General features: G+C 44.7%; 1 pseudogene; it reads right to left on the bottom strand.

Annotated features, from left to right (window-relative positions):
• Window positions 1-4,704: 4,704 nt before the first annotated feature.
• On the bottom strand, window positions 4,705-5,692 carry LOC101828073 (annotated as a pseudogene).
• Between the last annotated feature and the right edge of the window lie 434 nt (window positions 5,693-6,126).

Genomic DNA, 6,126 nt, shown 5'->3' with positions numbered 1-6,126 from the left:
GCAGCGTCTCCGGGTTCCCATGGCGGGGTGTTTGATGGAGGCGCCGCGCCTGAGCATCTCCTAGTCTCCTCGGGAGAGCTTCCCATCGGCGGGGCTGCCACCCCAGAAGTTGGGAGGGTACAGGGGGGCGTTTTGAGTCGGCTCAAAGGATTGAGGCTGTTGTCAGTCAGATACAAGATGGGACTTTGTTTGACTCTGGCCGAGTGGCTGCACCGCTTATCCCGGCTAGTTTTAATGTCAACCAGACACAAGCTAGGGTTATCTGAAAGAAGGGAGCCTCGATTGAGAAACTGCTTCCGTAAGACCCGGATACTGGGCGTTTTCTTATTTATGGACTGATGGGGGTGAGGGCTGAGACCATGGTGGGTGGTGCCGACCCTGGGCTGGTGGTCCTGGGTTCTATGAGAAAGCAGGCTGAGCAAGGAGGAAGAGAGCCAGTCAGCAGCATCCTCTATAGCCAGCCTCCGCATCAGCTCCCGCCTCCAGGTTCCTGCCCTGTTTGAGTCCCTGCCCTGACGTCCTTGAATGATGAACACTGATGGGGAAGCATAAGTCAAATAAACCCTGTCTTCCCCAAGTTGCTTCTGTTATGGTCTTTCATAGCAACACAGCGATGGTAGCCCTAAGACACCTCCTTACACTTGGGACCTTTTTATCCAATGAATATTTAGAGTAATGTGTGCAGAACACAAAGCCTCACTTGCCAAGCAAATCCTTTATGCCCCAGCTCTCCTTGAAGACTCCATCCTTCTGCCTCAGTTTCTCAAATTCAGGACTACAGGCCTATGAGTGTATGGGTGCTGCTCGGTAACTGCCCTCCTTCTGTCTCCCGTTTTTAAAATGTATGTTCAGGTGTGGGGGAAATTTCTCTCATGTGTTGCCCAGGCTAGCCTTGAACTTACAGCCCTTTCTTCTTGGCCTCACAAGTTGCTGCCATGACAGTCTCTTAGCACCATACTTGACTGAGGTTGTTTCTAAATAACAAACTATCATGAGGGTTCAGCGTGTTGGGCCCCAGTCCCACGGGGTCTCTGTGAGTTGCTGGTCAGCCTACAAGTGCAACTTGTTTTCCAGTCTAAGTGCTTCCTGTTGTCTAGTCCTGGCTTACTGCCCTGGCCTTGACTCTGTGACATCAACATTCAGCAGGAGGAAAACACGCTCTCTTCTACCTGGGGTTTTTCCACTGTGCTGTAAACCTTTATATAAAGCTCCTCCCTCCTACAAGAGAGAGACCTCTTAGCACTTGCAATGAAGACACACACACTCTCTCTCTCTCTCTCTCTCTCTCTCTCTCTCTCTCTCTCTCTCTCTCTCTCTCTCTCGGCAATAAAGGCAGCACATGCATTCTCTTAGTACAAACAAGTGGACGTCTGGTCTTTCTTTTCCTGATACCTTGGAGTTGCTTGTGGTGCGGGCGCCACAGTTAGTTCAGTTTTCTGACATCTGAGAGCTGGGGAGACTGGAGGCAAGATAGAGGACCAGAGTTCAGATGCCAAGAACCCGTGCCCAGGAGGTAGAGACAGGAGAACTGTGCGGGGAGCTGGCTGGCCAGAGTAGCTGAAGCATCGACCTCTGAGTTCAGTGAGAGTCCCTCCATACACCCACATCCCCGTGTGGGCTCACACGTGTGAACACACAGAGGCGTGCACACCACATACGCATACATAGGGCAAAACCCAGGTCACTGATGTACGAAGGGAAGCAGTTGGCTTTGGCTCATGATTGTAGAGGTTGTAGTTCACTGTTGGGTAGACTCCTAGCTGGATGACAACGGTAGGGAGCCTGTGGCAGACAAACTGCTCATCTCATGGGCAGGAAGCAAGCTAAAAGAACAGAAGGGTGTTTTGTTCCACAATCCTTTTAGAAGGCACATTCCCAAAGATCTAAAGATCCCTCTCCATGTCTATCTCCTAAAGGCTCAAGTATTATTTCCCAATGGCACCACCCTGAGGATCAAGCTTTCCCCTCCTCCCCAGAGACAGGGATTCTCTGTGTAGCCCTGGCTGTCCTGATACTCACTGGGTAGACCAGACTGGACTCAGACTCACAGAGATCCACCTGCCTTTGCCTCCTGAGTGCTGAGATTAAAGGTTTGCCCGTGTGCCACCACTGCCTGTCGAGAAACAAGCTTTAACAGACACAAGTATTTGACTAGGTGTAACGTGTAGTCTTCCCGACAGTTGCTTGGGTCCCGTTGTGGCTTTATCCTCCAAAATAACACATAGGACGCTATATTAATTATAAGCTGTTGGCCATTTGCTTGGTTTCTTACTGGCTAGCTCTGACTTATTGCTAATCTGAGTATTTCCATGTGGTCTACTCTTACCGGAGGAAGGGTCCAGGCATGTTACTTCTCCCGCATCCTACATCGTGACTCACTGTGCCTCTCTTCCCCAGAATCCTCCTCGACTCCTAGTCCCACCTATCTTGCTTCCATATTGGCCAACAGTGCTTTATTTACATATACACAGAAGGACTTCCCCCATCAACTAGGCATCTCAGGTCCAACTTTAGCAGCATAGCTTAGCATAAATAGCAGTTTATCAATATTAGAATATCATGAAGACAAAGCTCATATTTTTGATATCAGGCACATAATTCTGCTAAGTCTCATACAACAGAATGAGGTAGATGCAGTGACATTCCCTGTAGAAGGGACTTAGGCTTAGAAGAAGAGAGTGACTTGTCAAAAGTCACACCCATGAGAGTTAAACCCAGGAAGTTCATTTCTTTTAAGATTTATTTGTTTAGTGCGTGAGTACTGGCCTGCATACATGTATGTGTACCATGTGTGCAATGTCATAAGAGGCCTGAAGAGGGCATCAGATCCCCTGGAACTGGAGTGACAGATGTTTGTGACCCACCACGTGGGACTTGAACCTGGGTCCTGTGGAAGAGCAGCCAGTGCTCTTAACCACGGAGCCATCTCTCCAGCCTCTTAAGAATCTTATTTCTACAGCCTATAATCACTGTGATGCAAGGCTGGAGTGATTTTTCCCCAAAGCACAATCCTGACTATGATGATGCTTTACCTAAAGTCCTTCCTGATTCCTCAAGGCCTTAGACAACCTCAGTAGCACATTCAAGGATGTGGGGGTTTTGGGAGTAGTGATGGAGATGGAACCTAGGGCCTTATGCATGCTAGGCTCTACCTCTGGACCATACACCCAACCCCTTAGTGGGGATTCTAGGCACCCCTGAGCCAGGCCCCAGTCCCTCACCGGGGAATTCTTTTTTTTCACCTTTTTTTTGGTTTTTACAAGACAGGGTTTCTCTGTATTGTTTTGGAGGCTGTCGGTCCAGCCTGGCCTCGAACTCACAGCGATCCTCCTGCCTCTGCCTCCCGAGTGCTGGGATTAAAGGCGTGTGCCACCACCGCCCGGCTTTTTTTCACTTTTACGTACACACAATTTTAATGTTGATAATAAAAACAATGACATTATTCTACTTATATATATATAAGTATATATATTTGGTTTTTTACGAGACAGGGTTTCTCTGTATTTACTTTTTTATATTTAACAGTAGTTAAGACTTCCTGAAGACATGCACTACAACCATATAGATTCTCTCATCAATATGATGTTCTTGGCATCTTAATATTATGCTCATAATTTAAGTCTATTTAGTAAATAAAAACAGGTAAGATGAATAAGAGGTTCATAAAAAGGAAATACGAATAACCAATAACAATGGTATATCAACCTCATTTGTTATGAAAGAAATGCAAACTTAAAATATGGTATCACTTTAAAAAAATAAGCCATCCAATCTTCAGATAAAAGCAAGACAATACCTACAGTTGACCAAAGGGTACAAAGATGGTGGCGTTCACACACAACTAAAGTATAAACTGCAGTTTTTCAAGACAAATATGATTAACACACACCAAAGTTGTTTGCTTAAACCCTTTGAACCAGTCATTCCATTTCTAAAACCTGTCTGCAAGATGCAATTAAGCACACCTCTCTAAATACCAGTTTTCACTGTACTACTGCTTTATATTAATGATGCGATTAAAACTGCTGACAAGGAAATGAGTACACTATGAAACATCTCACTCAAGCCCAGTAGTGTTACCTCAATGAATTTCTCCCAAGCCAGGCTTAGCTTTTCCTTTCAATAGTCTGTTTTTGACAGTGGTAAAAATGTCAGACATCTCAGTGGGGGAATCTTTGCGGGGAGGGATTATTCAACACTAATACAACAAATGTCACAATTTTATAAAGAAAGAAACCTGGACACTCCAGCAGCAGGTTATGTTACCACAGCTAAGGCAAAATGAGTAGTGTAATGCTAATGACAACTTAAACCTCACACTGTGTGCCACAGACATCAAAGAAGGCAGTATCTTAGAACCACTAAGTCTGTGCAACAAGAACAGTTACGAAGAGCAGATGTTATTGTCTTAAACTTACAAAACACGTGATCTCCTTTAAAAAAAGTTAATATGGATTCATTTGCAACAAAAGTTTCTGGAATGGTAACTCAAGTCTTACGGTAGTTCTGTGAAGAATGCTTACCTTCAGTAAGTTTACACTTTTTTCTTTCTATAAAGCACATTTATCATTGGAAGATTCTGTCATCAATTCTATCAATTACAATTCTGGACAGTAAGAAGTAAACATATTCAAAGGAGCCACTGAAGTGGAAATCTGCTCTTAAAAAGCATTTGGGTCTTTAAAAATGTTTTGATAAATAAAATTTGACCACATCCAGCATTTTATTTTAGTGAACACATTAGACTGCCCCTTTTCTTTTCTTTACTCAGGGAATCTATCATGACTTGGTACCATTTCGTGTAAGAAGTTCTTCTGTGAAGCAAAGACAGTCCCAAAATGAAGGATCCTCGGGTATCATAGGAATAGCAGATGCTTTCAAATCACTGAAGTTAAGAATGGTGAACTGCCTCTGGGATGGCTTAGAATCATCTTCATATGAAACACTTTGATGTCTAGATCCATCAGGTTTCCTCAGAGCCACTGCAACAAAATGGTGCTCATCTATTTTGCTTTCCTCAAAAGCCCATTTTTTTCTTCTTCCCCATCCAAGAACAAACCTGTTTCCTTATAAACTTGGCCTCTATCCAAGTTCAATGACGATACATCAAATTCAAGTCGATGCATTTCAAATCCCAATCCGACACCAATGGCTTTTATAAAGCTTTCTTTCAGTGCCCAATGACGGTAAAACATATCCAGTTGAGTGCATTCATCATTAAAACTTCTGATTGTTTCCCACTCCTTGTTGGTAAACTTTCTTTTCATAATATGAAAGAATTCTGGAATTGAACCACGACCTGGAAAACTAGTCTTCATTATATCAATGCCAACTTGTAGCTCCGGTTCTGCAGCAAGCACTGCATAGTCCCCCTGATGAGAGATGTTAAAGTTGAAATTGGGATAGGGATTCAACGAGTCTTTCCTTTTGAAGTTATTTGCAGATGGATATGTTTCCAAGGGATGTTTAACTTCTCCGCAACTAGCTTCCTTATTATCAGCCGGCCAGCCAGGGCCGCCTTGGCGTCGCGGGTAAACACGAACTGGCCGATGGGCTCCTTCTCCTCGGGCTGGATCGACCGCAGCGCCAGCAGCCATTCGGTTCGACTGGGCAGCCAGGGGCCGCAGGAGAAGGCCCAGCGGACGGCCTCCATGGACGGCAGGACGCACAGCCTCTTAGCGGGGAACACCATGCGCCTCGCCCGCACCGCCGCCGCTCTCTCACCGGGGAATTCTTGACAGAGGTCTATTGATTAAGTATCACTATCTCTTAAAGATTTTTCATTTTATGTTTTTAAAACTCATTTTACTTATTATTATGCACACATTGCTCTTCTTGCATGGATGCCTGACAGAAGAGGGCACCATATCTCATTTCAGATGGTTGTGACTGACCCTGTGGTTGCTGGGAATTGAACTTATAACCTCTGAAAGAGCAACTGGTACTCTTGATCGCTGAGCCATCTCTTCGAGAGCCCTAAACATTTTTCTAAGGAGCCTCTTTGGGTTAAATTTTCATTATTTTCCTTATGGGCACGCTGCTAAAAATCAAATCAGTGCAACTCAAATCAAAACAAAACAAGGACTTTTCACTTCTAACCAGTTATACAACACAGTTCTCACCTCC

Source organism: Mesocricetus auratus, unplaced genomic scaffold (genome assembly GCF_017639785.1).
Source record: "Mesocricetus auratus isolate SY011 unplaced genomic scaffold, BCM_Maur_2.0 Super-Scaffold_100038, whole genome shotgun sequence".
NCBI classification, from domain to species: Eukaryota; Metazoa; Chordata; class Mammalia; order Rodentia; family Cricetidae; genus Mesocricetus; species Mesocricetus auratus.
This window is presented reverse-complemented; position numbering and strand designations above follow the sequence as displayed.